The sequence below is a fragment of the Mirounga angustirostris genome, unplaced genomic scaffold, assembly GCF_029215605.1.
Source record: "Mirounga angustirostris isolate CCGP_5_RB_7025 unplaced genomic scaffold, mMirAng1.0.hap1 SCAF_2, whole genome shotgun sequence".
Taxonomy (NCBI): domain Eukaryota; kingdom Metazoa; phylum Chordata; class Mammalia; order Carnivora; family Phocidae; genus Mirounga; species Mirounga angustirostris.
The window spans coordinates 79,710,665-79,728,021 of NW_026991710.1; the positions used below are offsets into that span (position 1 = coordinate 79,710,665).

Consider the following 17,357-nt stretch of genomic DNA (forward strand, 5'->3'; position numbering starts at 1 on the left):
TTCTTAATAAAAGAAAATTGCCTTTTCATTTAAAATTAAATATATTAAATAAGTATGTCCTGGATTTAGTTAACTTTTTAAGTGACTCATCATAATGACTGATTGGCCAGAGAAATATATAACTTTTACTTGAGAGTGTAGAAAAGAACATGTGTTTCTTATGTTCATTTTCATAACTGCAAGATAAATTTTGGTTCATTTAGAAAGTGTAATTCATTCTTTCTGATCTCAGGAAACAAACACCCTGTATATGATTTTTTTTAAGAACTAATTAAATTTAAACAGAACCAAATCAAATTAAGATGTCATGGAAAACTCTAAGTGAACAAAATAGATTTGTAAAGTAAGGTTGCTGGAGTGGTAGGGAGGGGTAGGGGGTGGGAGGGATGGGGTGGCTGGGTGATAGACATGCGGGAGGGTATGTGCTATGGTGAGTGCTGTGAATTGTGTAAGACTGTTGAATCACAGACCTGTACCTCTGAAACAAATAATACATTATATGTTAAAAAAATATATATATATAATATAGTAGGAAGGGAAAAATGAAGGGGGGGAAATCAGAGGGGGAAACAAACCATGAGAGACTATGGACTCTGAGAAACAAACTGAGGGTTCTAGAGGGGAGGGGGGGTGAGGGGATGGGTTAGCCTGGTGATGGGTATTAAAGAGGGCATGTATTGAATGGAGCACTGGGTGTTATATGCAACAATGAATCATGGAACACTACATCAAAAACTAATGATGTAATGTATGGTGATTAACATAACATAATAAAATAAAAATTTTTTTAAAATTTTAAAAAAATAAAAAAATGAAAAGTGACTCTGTATTAATAAGAGAACTACAAGTGTCACTGGGTCTCAGATACAACAATTCTGTTATACATCACTGAAATTAGAAAATCAAGTAAGTGACAGGAAATGCTTTGTAGATAAATCATAAACTAGTTAGCTTACCATATGTTCAGTAACAGAAATAGAAAATAAAAGTAGTTTTCCCACATAAATCTAAACAAGTATATCAAGAGAGGCAGAATTCAAATGCAAGCTGCTAGGTTTGACTGTATATTGTTGCTTTGGAGTAGAGGGTTCTTTTATGCAGTCCCAACCAACCCGACATGAAATTGAGTAAGGCTGATGAAAAGCTACTTAGATTCCTTAATATATCTGCTGAAATAACAGTGCATATCAACACTGGTGTTAGCAATTCAGTTCAGTCAAAATACAGTAAATCTGAAGTTACCCTGCCAAGTTCTGAACTAGAGTAAACAGGAGTAAATGTGATTCTCCTGAAAAATCTTACCATAATGATCAAGAATTGTTTAAGAGTTTTGTGCTTAAATATTTTTCACCAAGAGAAAATATATACAAATAGTTTATATAGTTTCCCCATAATTACTGTATCTTATATGGTGGATTATCTTGTAGCAGCCAAGATTTATAATGCCTGTTTTGGTAAATTAGTGCCAAGTAAATGTTCAGAGTCATTAACATTTATTACTCTGCAATGCAGCATGAACTTCTGAATAGTTACTTAATATGAGTGTATTCTTCCTGCTCTTTGCAAACCCAAATTCTCTTTTTAAAGGAAAAAGAAACAATAACACTTAATGAATAATACAGACAATTGAACACATCCAAATGAAATAATGTTAAAAGTTATAAATCTTAAATGAAGCTAAAGGACCCACATAAGATTAACTGATATTACATTGACAGGGATGAAGAATTCAAATGTCTACTGGAGCCAGAGTTCCATGGAAAATGGTACACTGGAGATCATTCACCCTCACTCCCGGAGTAGAATTTAATCAGCTCCAATTGATTGTTGTTAGGATGGGTGGTTGGTTTTTCATTTTTGGTTGCTGGGTTTTTTTTGGTTTTTTGTGGGTTTTTTTGGTTTGTTTTTGAGAAAAGCTGAAAATTTTGATTTCTATATGAAATGCTACAAGTTATGAATGCTGGCAATTCCATTTTTTATAACTAAAAATTGGTCATAATCCACTTGTGGATTAAATTCAACCCACTGACTGCTAGATTCCACACTCTGCTTATTCTATCTTAATCTAAACATATTAAGAATATAAAAGCTTTTGCACAGCAAAAGAAACAGTCAACACAACCAAAAGACAACCGACAGAATGGGAGAAGATATTTGCAAATGACATATCAGATAAGGGGCTAGTATCCAAAATCTATAAAGAACTTATCAAACTCAACACCCAAAGAACAAATGACCCATTCAAGAAATGGGCAGAAGACATGAACTGACATTTTTCAAAGAAGACATCCAAATGGCCAACAGACACATGAAAAAGTGCTCAACATCACTCGGCATCAGGGAAATCTAAATCAAAACCTCAATGAGATACACCTCACACCAGTCAGAATGGCTAAATTAACAAGTCAGGAAAGGACAGATGTTGGCGGGGATGCGGAGAAAGGGGAACCCTCCTACACTGTTGGTGGGAATGCAAGCTGGAAAACAGTATGGAGATTCCTCAAAACGTTGAAAACAGAGCCACCATATGACCCAGCAATTGCACTACTGGGTATTTACCCCAAAGATACAAATGTAGTGATCCGAAAGGGTACGTGCACCCGATGTTTATAGCAGCAATGTCCACAATAGCCAAACTACGGAAAGAGCCAAGATGTCCATCAACAGATGAATGGATAAAGAAGATGTGGTGTGTGTATATATATATATATATATATACACACACACAATGGAATATTATGCAGCCATCAAAAGGAATGAAATCTTGCCATTTGCAACAATGTGGATGGAACTGGAGAGTATTATGCTGAGCGAAATAAGTCAATCAGAGAAAGACATGTATCATATGATCTCACTGATATGAGGAATTCTTAATCTGAGGAAACAAACTGAGCGTTGCTTGGAGTAGTGGGAGGGATGGGGTGGCTGGGTGATAGACATGCGAGAGGGTATGTGCTACGGTGAGTGCTATGAATTGTATAAGACTGTTGAATCACAGACCCGTACCTCTGAAACAAATAATACATTATATGTTTAAAAAAAAGAAGATAGTAGGAAGGGAAAAATGAAGGGGGGGAATATCAGAGGGGGAGATGAACCATGAGAGACTATGGACTCTGAGAAACAAACTGAGGGTTCTAGAGGGGAGGGGGGAGGGGGGGATGGGCTAGCCTGGTGATGGGTATTAAAGAGGGCACGTACTGAATGGAGCACAGGGTGTTCTATGCAAGCAATGAATCATAGAACACTACATCAAAAACTAATGATGTAATGTATGGTGATTAACATAACATAATAAAAAAAAAGAAAAAGAATATATCTCCTTATATAAATTACTGCATATACCTTGAAATCTCACAAAATCAAAGGTTTCATAAATGAGTTAGAGTTTCCCATGCCTTGTTGGCAGTATCAGGATAAAATTATAATGTTCATAATTACAAGTGATTAGTAGAGACTCGATCTTTACACACACTGATAGTTATGAAACTAAGATTGCCTACATCTGATGTATTATCTCTGAAATGCTGTGTAGGAAAGGGCCCAATTACTCACACTTACTTTCAATAGATTACTGTGCCCCTCAAAGGCACTGCCTGACACCATGAAGAGACTTTTGTCTTCACAATTCTCATTGTTATGAGAGAGATGATCTAACTTCCTGTTACATTCCCATGTTAGTGAACACAATAAACTAGAAGTTTCCATAATCCTCTAAGAAGTGTATGGGGAGATGTTGGTGGCAACCAAAAAATAAAGTGTGAAAGTAGGCTTGGCTGGACAGATTTATAGACCCCCTGAACAGATATGGTTATAGATCAAGTCATCAAGTAATGAAAGTACCAGGATAAGAACTTTCCCTGACTCTGTGTGGTGGAATGTCAATATGGATTTCATAGGAATCGGAAGGTCAAGAAGACGATGGGGAAATTCCAATTCCCTAAATTGAGAATATTTGTGATTACCTAAGAGCACTGAAACAAGGCATTTAATACCCAAGGTGAAGGAGATTCTTTGACTATATCTTCAATTGCAGTGTTTATATAGTTTGGCACCCACATACCCTTTAATGGGCAATCAGTGTACATGAAGATCATCAATTTGGGGTAATTTTTAAAAAATATGTTTCTTACTTCTCTTGATAATAAAATAATTAACCATATTTTTAAATTAACAATAAAATGTTTTATTTCAATGGAAAGGATAATATTGTTCACAGTCTTTTACCAAGGAACATCATACAACTCAATGGTGGATAGCTTAATTTATAATTTAGGTTACACTTGCAGTTGATTTCTCATGCAAGCTTCTACTAAATTAGAAATTTTAAATTCACAATCATAGATCACTGTAAATGTCACCAAATGTTTAGTGGCTGCCAGATAAGTCTGGATATTCATATTAAACACAAATGGCCCAGAAATTATGGAGAGACGGCTCACTGCAGACTACTTTCAGCACTCTAATAGATGATAAATTCTAACATTTTACAGCCAAAAGCTGGAAGGTTGGATGTTTCAACTTGGAAGACAACAGTAAATGTATTTCTAATCCACTCTTGTTTTCAGTTCTGTAAATTATTTCTTCATGCTCTGTTGCAGCATTTGGATGTGCTTTATATATTAGTTAAATAATATGTCATCAGTTTCTTTCTCCAAAAACTAAAAAAGACATTGAGCTGGGAAAAAGTCCAAATGTCAGACTCAAGCTATTTGTATTGCAGTTTCACTGGCTTTAAAAATTGGGAGAAAATATCCTCAATGCTTAAAAGCATGGTATTTTGTTCCCTTATTCTATCAATTATTGAGAACAGAGTGGTGGAATATCTAGCTTTAATTATGAGTTAATCTATTTCTCCAGTCTATTCTGCCAGTTTTTGCTTCGTGTATTCTGAATCTCTATTTATACATACATATACATTTAGGATTACTGTATCTCCTTGATGACCTCTTTCATTTTTATTATGAAATGTCCCTCTTTATCTCTGGTAATATTCTTTGTCCTCAAATCTACTTTGTCTGATATAACCATTTTCTATTGGTGTTTGCATGGTATGTCATTTTCCATTCTTTTACTTTTAACCTATATTTATCTATATATTCCAAGTGTATTTCTTAGAGATAGCATAGTTGTCTCTTGCTTTTAAAACCCATATGACAATCTCTGCATTCTAACTGAAGTGATGAGACAATTTGGATTTAAAATAATTATTGATATGTTGGCATTTTATTGATAGATGCATAGTTTTTCTATACTCTCTACTTGTGCCATCTGTCCTTTGGTATTTTTTTCTCATTTCTTGCCTTCTTTTGGATTAGTTGAATATTTTTTAATGGTTCTGTTTTATCTCCACTGCTATACTATTAGCAATTTCCCTTTAATTTCTTTTTAGTGGCTCTTCTAGACATCTTTAACATCACAGTCTAGCTTCAAATAATAGTATGCTACCACATGTATAATGTAAGAATTTTCCAACAGTATTCTTCAATTTTCTTCATTCCTTACTTTGAGTTATTGTTATCTTACATTTTGCTTCTATCTGTCATAAACCCCCAAACATTATTATTAGTTATGCTTTAGACAACCAATTATCTTTTAAAGAGATAAAAATTTTAAAACATCATTCATATTGATTTACGTTTTTATATTTCTGGCACAGTAGGAGTCAATGTCAAAGGAGTTTGGGCACTTGTATTACTTGTATCTTCTGGACTTGCCTGAGTCTGGTCTCTTCTATGCCATTTCCACTTCATTATACATAATTGCTGTACACTCCAAACCTTATGGGCCAGTTGGTTAGAAAACACCCAGTTCATGATGGCAAGCTTAGGCCATAGGGTCATCTGATGTGCCACGATTAGGTACTGAGTTTCTATCAAGGTCCAGTAGCAAGCCAGAGCTGTTTTTCTTAAAGAAAATAGTTATCTGCAGAAGAGGACATAGAAGTGCTCCAAAATCCTAGAGGTGTATATACTCTTATTTTCATATTAGTACTTGCCAGAAGTTTTCTACAGCATTCCAATTTGCAACAGATACTTCAAGTATGATTAAATATTCTGAATCATAAGGCCCAAGTGAAAGAGTAGCTTGAAATGCAGCCTTGACTTGCTGTAGAATCCTCTCTTGCTCTGGTTAAAACTGGCAGACTTATCCATATCTCAGTAGATGGGCCAAAGTAACACACTCAAATGTGATATACATTTCCCCCTAAAAACCATAAAGATGTGCCAAGAGTTCTGCTTCTTTTTCACGGTAGGGATATGGAAGAAATAGCAACTTGCCTTTCACCTTGGAGGGGATATCTTGACATAATCCAAACCACTAGACCTCCCAGAAACTTCACTGAGAAAGAAGGCCCCTGAAATTTTATGGGGTTTATCTCCTGTCTGATTTGTATATGTCTTCCTAAGGCATGTCAAGTTCTTGCTAATTCCTGCTCATCAAATCTAATCAAGCTAATTCTATCAATATGGTGGGCCATGTTGTTTTACTCCAATACAGAAACTATATCTGGGACAGCAGCTGCAATCTGCATCACAACCTGATTAAGTTTATAATGATACATGATTATTCCCTAAAATTAATCTGACTTCTCCACAAATCAAATCGGATAGTTAATAGAAATTAAAGAGGGCATGTACTGAATGGAGCACTGGGTATTTATACGAAAACAACGAATCATGGAACACTACATCAAAAACTAATGATGTAATGTATGGTGATTAACATAACATAATAAAATTTAAAAAGAAAAAAATAGAAACGTAATAGATATCACCACTACTCAATCTTTCAAATCCTTTGATAGTGGCCCTAATGTCTGTAATTCCCTAGGAATTCAATATTGCATCAGGCTTAATACCTCAGCAGGGAATAGAATTTTCAAGGGCTTCCACTTAGTTCTTTCTACTGTAATGGCCCACATTCTGTATGTCAGAGGGCCACTATGGGGATACTGCCAGTTTCTAAGTATATCTATTCCAATTATACTTTTAGAAACTGGAGTTATAAACACAAAATAAATCTATGAACAAACTGCCCTCTATGAGTCTAACTTCAGTTAAGACTTCATCTATCAACTGACCACCAAAACCCTCAGTTTGACTGTTGGACCACACAGCATTTTAAGCCCCCAAGAAATAGCATCAACTCAAAGCTAGCAACTAGTCTTCCCCACAATTTCCTTTTCCCTAGAGCACTCAAGTAACTGGACCCAGATCCCACTGTACAAGGCTTAAAGAAGGATTTATAGGATACACATGTGGCAATATTGCTGTGTCCTCAAAAGGAGTTCTGAAGGCCCCTCCTTCAGTTGGCACTGCATCATAACCCTCCACAAGTAATAGCTCAATTTACTGTAATGGCACTTTATGCCATGAATTACTAGTATAAGCCTCTAGATCTAAATACTAATTTGCAGAAAGTAAAAAAGACAAAGGAACATATTAAAGGACACCACTGGAAAATACTCAGCAAAGCCAGACTGTGGGAAATTTAAGAGAAAAATAATCTGTTCATTTCAATAAATATAATATATAAAGAGATGGAGAGAAAGCCTAATGTATTAGAAGAAAGCTAAGAGCCATATCAACCAGTTGGTTGATACAAATGTATGAATCTTATTTGGATTATTATTGAAACACATTTTTTTTTAAAACATGAGACAATTGGGAAAATTGAACATAAAGTGGCAGGTTGAGGATATTAAACTATTTTCATTTTGTAAATATAATGCTTATGCTTTAGATAAACATACTAAAATGTTTACAGATTAAAATATAAAATATCTAGGATTTACAACAAAATAGTTTGAGAGGGAGAATAAAGAGATAAACATGATTGACTGTGACCTGCAAATTATTGAAGCTGGGTGGTGAGTACACGGTAACTCATTATCATAGTCTCTCCACTTTTGAGTACGTTTTAAATTGTTCATATTAAGTCTTTTTAGATTAAAACATAGATTTATTCCCCCTCCCTCCTTGGCAAGCCTTGCTCACACTAGCCAGGCTGCTTGCCAATAGGGAAGTACTCCTCTGCTGAGCTCACTGCAGCCTCCAGCACCCTCGGAGGAGTTAAAGGACAGTGAGTCCAAAGCAGAGCCTGGGTTCCTGAAGAAGCTCATCTACAAGCTTTCCATATTGGGCCAAATCTGCTAAAGGATAATCATCAAAAAGTGATGCTAATGAAACAGAAAAATCCATACTAACATTTTTTCAATGGGGGGGACATACTTTAAGCCTTAGAGACTAGTACTGTAATATGCAAAAACTGCAAGGGCAACAGTTTCTGATGAGATGAATCCGACAGATGCTCACGTGGTTGAATCCAACACCATGTAGAAAGCTCATCTCATGTACTAATAACAGAAAAGAAGAAATGGGAGACTAGACTGAAAGATCAGAAAACATTCAAAATGGAGACTATTTTGAGCCTACACAGTACCACATGTACAATTTCTCAGTGATATATAATTGGTATTCTTGTTCACATACTAGGTCAATATATTGTAATTTGTGTCAAAGGTTTAATCCAGGGTCACATCACACAGATCAGTAGTTGACAAAATTTTTCTGTAAAGGGCCAGAGGGATTATTTTAGGTTTTGTAGACCATATACGGTCTCTTTTGCATCTTCTTTTTTGTTTTATTTTACAACCCTATAAAAAATATAAAGCCCCCTGTTAGCCCAAGAGCCCATACAAAAAGAACAGTCCCATAGGCCATGGTTAGGTCCAAAGACCATAATTCACCAACCCCTAAGGATTGTCTTGTGAAGTATTTAAGTTTAAAGCCCACAGTTCAAGCAACCAATAACAGCAAACGGACCACACAGGCACTGATGGGGAAAAAGTGCATTAAGGAGGAAGATAGGCTAGCCATGCCTCACCAGTGGCTGGACCAAAACTTCCCTGTGAGTGCCAAGTGTACAATAAGTTGTACTGCTTCATGTAAAGAATGTAGGGGCGCCTGGGTGGCTCAGTCGGTTAAGCATCCGACTCTTGGTTTCAGCTCTGGTCATGATCTCAGGGTTGTGAAATCAAGCCCCACATTGGGCTCTGTGCTCAGTGGAGAGTCTGCTTCCCCTCTCCCTCTTCCCCCAACTGCACTCTCTCTCTCTAAAATAAATAAAATAAAAAAATCTTTTTAAAATCATGTTAAGAATCATTACTGACCAAGAATTTCTTGGTCTGTGTAAAGCATTGGCCCATTGTCCTCTTTTTTGCAAAGCCCAATGTAGGTCTTTATCAATTCAAAGAGAAGGACAATAAAGGTATGCAGTTACTTAGAAGATTGAAATAACTGATGAACCATTTTTGGGTCTCTGTCTAATCAACAAAACACCCCACCAAAGACACCTGGCTAGTCATGTGGAGGAAGTTTCCTAAACTGCCAAAGTTAAAGTTGATTCTGTCAAAACCAGAGCACCTGTTGGTGCTACCTTATCATTCTTCGGAAAAAAAATTTTTTCTGGCACAGTAGAAAACCACCTCTAGATAAAAGATCTTGTAAGTTATTCAGATTGTCAAGGAAAAGAAGAAAGGATAGGAGGCTTGATAGTATCAGAGAGGTACAGAAATTCAAGCTATCATATAGAAGTGGGAAACACATTCACATTTAACCAGCAAAATGGTCTATAAAATTATTCTTTCCCAGAAATTCTGTAGGTAGGAGAGGAGGATCCGATAGAGGCTGAGATCCTCCATCCCCGAGGCGTTCTTTTTGGATAGGCATGTAATTTATTGCTTGATATATTTTTTTAAAAGAACCTTCTTATTGTTCCTATTTCTTTATTTCTTGATGGGAAAGCAATTTAAACATACTTGAACTTGTCAAGTCAAAGATAGGTCCACTGGCCTTAGTCTTTTGTGCTTTTTTTTTTTTTTTTAAATATTGTGTACCCATGAATTCTCACACCTCCTTCTTTTTAGCCCCAGTAATAACTAACCACTGTTAACATTCTGGTAAACATTCTTTAGGACCTCAAGCATATACTATTCATAATACAATTTTAAATTAAATGGGTTTTGCTGTTTTGGTAATGCATTTTAAAAATCAATAACATGTTCTTGACATCAAGCATTCCATTTTAATATATACAGATCTATATATATAGTGCAATAAAATAAGAAAGGCCAACAATATATACTTACATGGTTACTAAGAGAATTAATAGAGACAAATATTTGGTAACTAGAAAAAACTAAATAAGATCACATATTTAAAATATCTAACACAGTGATTCTCACTTAGCAGACAATGAACTGATGGACACGTTACGGAGAAGAATCTTCATATTATGTTGATACACTCATAAATAAGCATCACCTATTAAGAGACAGCTAGTAAATTTAGTGACTATATCCAATCTTTTCCCTCCCTAACCTCACTGAGGAAGGGAACATAGTCTTATTCTCAGAAAAAGATTATTCCAACATATACCCAACCTTTCAAAGTTTCAGATATACACAAGGACTAATGAAACAGCAGTTCTCAAAAGTTAGTTAGTTGGTGAGTTTTCCTGAGAAAAGACGAGGCCCACTTACACCAAAAATTCCCAATTTCTTGTAACAAACTGATAAAAAAGAATTGGGAAAAAAATAATTAATGTAGTATTAAAATCCAGGTATATTAGTAGAATTAAAAGACTTATTCTCTGTTAATCTGATATATATCATCAGAATAGCTGCGAAAAATGGCATTGATTTTGACGAGAAACAAATGAGAACATGCTATTGGAGATCAGCTCTTAACCCTTCATGAGAATCCATCTGCATAATCACACTTCAAGTATCCCCTCCTTAGAGTACAGATACACAACATCCCATATCCATTAATATTCTGGTTTCCAGGGGCACCTGGGTGGCTCAGTCATTAAGCGTCTGCCTTCAGCTCAGGTCATGATCCCAGATTCCTGGGATCGAGCCCCGTGTCAGGCTCCCTGCTCCACAGGAGGCCTGCTTCTCCCTCTCCCACTCCCCCTGCTTGTGTTCCCTCTCTCACTGTATCTCTCTGTCAAATAAATAAAATTGAAAAATATATATATATTCTGTTTTCCATAGACACTTCTAAGCAGGGACCTGACTCTACATGAACCATTAACTAGAGCTATATAAAACCTCTAAGAATCAATCCTTAACATATTTACAAAAGCAAATACTACAAAATCTAAATTGGAGTAAAATTAAAACAAGTCCTCAGTGACTTTTGACTTTTATTGGATACCTGTTTCATAATGTACTTTCTCCTCTCATTTCCTTCTACACATCAGTTGAAACAACCAATAATTTTATCTTTGTCCTTCACATGAATTTTATGGATTGTGTCAAGACATAATCATGGAAGCAGTGATTGGTTTCTTTTGGCAACATTTTATGATAAATACACTGTTCATTTCTCTGAATGTAAAGATATATAAATCCTAGGTATATGTCTTATTTTACAAAGTGAGCAGGATAGTTATATATCTGGTTTTTCATATTCTTTAATCTGAAAATTCATTTATTGAATGATATGCTTTCAATACATAAACTACTGAAGACTTTTTAATCAGTCCTAAATTTCGTAGTTCAATTTTGAACATTTATCATGATTGTGCACATTCATTTTTGTGATTTACAATCTCACTAATAATTTAGATAGTTAATTTCAGATAAAATGTATTATCCACTTGGTTAGTTTATCCTGAAGCCTCTAACTTGTAGCTAAATACTTTCTCTAATCTCTTTGAGATATATTCCTTATAAATAAATGTATTCCTTATTAAAAAACTAAAGATCACAGTTCCATAACATAAACTTTTTTGAAGATTCTATTTATTTGCGAGAGAGAGAGAGAGCAAGAGCAGGGAGGGTGGTGTGCGAGGAGAGGGAAAAGCAGGCTCCCCCTGAGAAGAGAGCCCGACTTGGGGTATGATCCCAGGACTCTGGGATCGTGTCCTGAGCCGAAGGCAGACGCTTAACTGACTGAACCACCCAGCTGCCCCCAGAACATAATTTTTTTAAGATGAAAATGCTCCTATTTTTACTTCTCACCGTTCCTTCATGATCATTCCTTCATGATCATTATGTTTTCATAAATTTCATGTAAAACAGTTGATATTCAGCAGGAAATCAAATCAAAATGTATACTCCCATTTGATGGGGTATAAAAAGCACAGGCATGGGCACTTGGGGGCTCAGTTGGTTAAGCAAGGCACTCTTGATTTCGGCTCAGGTCATGATCTCAGGGTCATGAGATCCAGCTCCATATCAGGCAGAGGGCAGAGTCTGCTTGAGATTCTCTCTCTCCCTTTTCCTCTGCCCCTCCCCCGCTAACTCACACTCTCTCTCTCTCAAATAATCTTTTTTTTTTAAAGCACAGGTATTACCCACATAATATTTAACTTTGCACTTCATATTTTTATACAATTTACTCTAAAGAACCAAAATGTAAACGAGAAAAGTTGTTCTTCAAAAGGAACACCCTAAACAACCATGAATATGAAAAAAAAAACTTTTGCATTATTACAATTTGGATTACAATGGTAAGCAAAATTAACCAGCATAAGGGTTTATTTTATTAAATATCGTTAAATGTGATCTCACTAGATGAGTAGCGCCCAAAATTCTTCGGTATATCATCTTTATTTTATCTGGTAAAAGAAAAGTTTTAACTCAATAATTTTACTAAAACTTTTCACTAATCTTAATAAATCTTACATTTACTATAAGATGAAATTCTTAAAACTAAGATCCATTTTGGAGTCTATCCATAAGCTATTAATTATTGAAAATATTACCAAAATAATTAACTCTGAAAATAATTAATGACACTTTTGTGCACACCATTAGGTGATTCTATTGCAATTTTCCTTTGGTGGCATTTTCCCAATGTTTCAATAATGCTATAAATTTAGTCGTAAGTTTAATAAATATTTTCTATAATAACTATGCACAAAATTTCTTACAGTAAAAAAATCCTGGCATCTAGGGCTAGGACAAGACTAACTAGAGTGTTGTTCCTGGGAGCTATATTGGGGTAGAGGAAGCTGGGACTGGTCTGGGTCACAAAGGATCTGGGAGAAAACTGGATCATGGAAACCTGAAACAGCCAATGGGAGAACCCTGGAGCCAAGATCAGGATCTAAAAGCAGTGACCAGCTCTGAGTTCATTACATGCAACAAGTTAGGTTAAGTAGTACAGGACTAAGTCTATGAAGGACAAGAGTACTGAGAAGGACAAGTGAGAGCTGCAGGCCTGCTTTCATGTGGTAACAGTTAATGCAGCAAAGGGTCATCTGCTATGGCTCTACCTTTAGAATATCCAATAGAATCCAATCATATTCCTCTGGGATGTAAATTTACATGAATGCCCTTACCACCATACTCCTCTCACCAGATTATTCAGTAAAATTAGTTTCTATAGCATAAAGATTCCAGGGCATCTTGTGGTATATCTCAACGCCCTATCCTTGATCATTCTTTGATTCTTTTAACAAATGCTTACTCAGTATCTACTATATTCCAGGCAACTTCCTAAGTGCTGCAGATAAACTTAATAAAATAAAATGTCTTCCCTCATGGAGTTTAAAATTTAACCAAATATATACATATATAATGCATAATATCATATATAATGTTGAAAAATGAAAATTTCTACATGGGGGTGGGTGATTAGACTGAGTAGTCAAGAGAAGACCTCATTGGGGGTTCCTGGGTGACTCAGTTGGTAAGCGACTGCCTTTGGCTCAGGTCATGATCCTGGAGTCCCGGGTTGGAGTCCCGCATTGGGCTCCCTGCTCAGCAGGGAGTCTGCTTCTCCTTCTGACCCTCCCCCCTCTCATGCTCTCTCTCTATATCTTATTCTCTCTCTCAAATAAATAAATATAATCTTAAAAAAAGAGAGAGAAGACCTCATTGAAGAGGTGATATTGAAGCAGAAATGTGAATGAAATGAGGGGAAAGCCTGTCAACAGCAAAGGCATTCTAGGTAAAAGGAATAATGAATGCAAAATAGTTGAAAACAGGAACCAGTTTGGCACGTTCTAAGAAACTGAAAAAGAATAGTAGAATATATAAGAGTAAGTAAGGAGAAAAGTGGCAGAAAATAAAATTGAAGCAGCAGGATGGGTCTCTAGCATTAAAGACCTTATACACTATGATTAAATGTATGAATTTTATTCTTAAAGTAGTGGAAATCAATGGAGGGTTTTGAGCAAGGGAAGTACCTAATCTGACTTTATTTTAGAAAGACATCTCTAACTGATATGGAATAGATTATAGATAGATTATGTATATGTGCTGCCGAAGCGAGCACTATAGATAATGAAGAGAGATTAAAACTCTTAATTAAGTTTTTTGGTAAAAGAAATTGGTACTATTTAGTGACTGGCTAGCTGGACTGAATGGGAAAGACAAGTGGGGCAAATCAAAAGTCTTGTTTTGCACATGGGTGATTTGAGATGCCTATCAACTATCCAAGTAGAGATATTGAACATGCAGTTAAATAAAAACATCTACAGTATGGGTGAAGGGCTTGACATAGAAATTTGCAAATAATCAGCACACAAATGGTGTCTAAAGCCATGAAACCAAATGAGACCTTTGCTAAGAAATGTAGAGGTACAGAGGAAAGGTACAGAGGAAAGCTAAGTAAGCTGAGCATAGAAAGGGAAGAGTAGGTATGAATGGATAAAAGAGCGGAAAGAAATGGTGACTTGATACACAATGATTACAGTGATTCAGAATGAGCCAGGAAATCCTCTTTAAATTTAAAGTTTATTTTTAAGTCACAAGGATGTAAAGTACAACACAGGGAATAAAGTCAATAATATTATAATGATTTTGAATGGTGGCAAATGGTAACTAGACACAATGGTGATCATTTCATAATGCATATAAATGTCAAATCACTATGCTGTACACCTGAAATTAATTAATATTTTATGTCAACTATACTTCAATAAAAATTGTTTTAAATAAGTAAAATTTATTTTAATTCTATACCAAAGAAAAAGGTACTTACTTTATGACTGGTAGTGTAACAGGTTCTGGAATATAAGAATAAGTGAACTATACCATAGGGTTGTTGGTGGGTGCAAATATGGCAGAAGCCAGGCTCTACTGCTCTGGTAACATGATGAGGGTAGACCAACTCTGTTGCAAGCTACATTCTTTGTGTTAAAGAAGACACCTTATTGTACACTGTATCGGGAATGAGAGAACTATAAATACCTAATGGTCATACCATTGCTTCCAGCTTCCCCAGAATAAAATGACTCTTGTAACTGGTATATTTCTTGCAAAGACTCTGGAAGCCATGGCTATGAAGTTGTTATAAGAGATATTAGCTCCAAAGGGGAGGCATGAGACAAAATTTTAAGCCAGGGAGGATCCTACACCTACACAATGTGAATCTTCTCCTGCACCTGAACTATACTGTTATGAAACTGCCACAACTCCTTCAGAAGGCAAATGTTTGATGTTGCCCTGCTGCTAAGCTAAGGTTTCTGTCCTATATTTTTCTGAGTAGACTGATTTAAAGCATGACAGTACAGGCTAGACTTTCAGACCTTTGACCCAAGTGTCCAAGGAACTATGAGAGATAAAGGATTGGGAGGTAGAAGAGATTTTTTAAAAAAAGGGGGAAGAAGAAGAGGGAGATGCTAATAAGATACTGATGCCTGGATAGGGGATCTTATTTACATTTTGTCCTACAGCAAAGTTCTAAGACATATAATAGAAGATGTCTTCTGTTTGTGGGAGCAAATAAAGGTAAGAGTAAATCCAGGTTTGTGCTAAGAGGAAAAACTGCTCACTCCCATAGCGTCCCACAGTGGTCCATGAAATGGACCTAGTCAGAAACCCAGCCACCAATGGGCAGGAAGTCATGATGGCTACTGGCCAAATTAAACTCTGGCTAGGGAGTAAAGGTGGGCACACAAGCCTGCCACTCTGATGAAGGGGTGTGGTCACACTCAAGAAATGTCTGTGTGTGGGTTAGTCAGCAAAAACAAGCAGGACTACAGGGTGTCAATACTTGACCAACATCTGCTGCCTTGTTATGATTACCAATAAAAATAAAGAAACTTCTACAATAACTGAGTGTTTTAAAAGCCCAAGACCAGAGACTAAAGTAAAATCTTGACTTGACTATGATTTCAGACTGCACTGATCCCCTGATTTACCAATGATATTTTTTTAAACACACCATCAAAAATGAAAGAGACATATTTGATAAAAAGGATATTTTTAAAAACACTGTACTGTTCAGTTTACTAAACACTGTCATTTTTTTTCCCTATTGTAAATTTACCTGTGATTTACAGCATTAAAAAATATGGTGGGTCCTATAAAACTAATTGGCCAAAATTCTATTCCAATCAACTAGTAGAAAGTAAACGTTAATGCCCCATTCATTGAATAATGCAAATACTGGTGGTCATAAAACGTGCTGATTGTCTTTTTCTATGTGAATGTTGTTAACCAAAGGACAGGGAGCAGACATGGGCAAAGGATTAATAAAAGTATTTTGCCTTTACTAGCTGTGTTCCCCTGACAACCTGAAAAGAGAATATGTCTACGGGGTTGCTAGGCAACATTACTTAAAGTAAAATGCCCTCTGATTGGTAAGATACATCTGTACCTGGAAAACTATAAATACCTGATGGGACACCATAGCTTTATCATTTGTAGCTGGCATGTCCCTTGTGAGGATCCTGGAAGCTGTGTCTATGAAATAGTTACCAGAGATACTGGTTCCTGTAGGGTATAAGACTTTTAATCCTAGGAAAATACCATACTCTCCTGACATGTATCAAATCTTCTTGCATGTAAGCTATAGTTCTGTTTAATTACTAAAAGGACTCCTATAGAAGAATTCCTGACACTTTTGGTAGGGAAGCTGTGGCTCCTATCCTATATCCCTCTAAAAAGACTTTTCCAAATATGGCTTATATAGTTTTAGGAGTCCAAATGTATAGTTGAACTAAAGAAGTTGAATCAAAGCCCAAGATACTACCCTGACTGGCCATCAATCTTCAAGAGGTATACAAATAACAGATTTCTATCAGAAGGGCCCAAAAGAGAATGTTCCAAAACTAGGATACAACATAAGGGCCTTTGTTTGGAGAGGCTATGGAAGGAAATAATAGGGCAGTAGTGGCTAAGGCTAGATCGGCTAAGGTAGAGAAGTAAATAAATAATCTTTATTAGGTCATATACTAAAGAACAAAAATAAAATCATAATTCTGATGGGAAAGAAATCTAAGAAAATTCTAATGTTGTAACTTCTAAGTCTGTTTTATTGCTAACACATCTCATATATTTCCGTATATTTCAAGACATGGCAGAGATACAAGAGTTACCAAATGTCTCA

At 35.9% G+C, this 17,357-nt stretch overlaps 1 protein-coding gene and 1 pseudogene across 1 annotated transcript in view; one reads left to right on the plus strand and one right to left on the minus strand.

Annotated features, from left to right (window-relative positions):
* The window catches only part of STPG2 (sperm tail PG-rich repeat containing 2), a 325,579-nt gene that overhangs the window by 213,584 nt on the left and 94,638 nt on the right, over positions 1-17,357 (minus strand). The window lies entirely within an intron of this gene.
* LOC123848888 (large ribosomal subunit protein eL37-like) overlaps positions 8,725-17,357 on the plus strand; it is a 52,925-nt pseudogene continuing 44,292 nt past the window's right edge.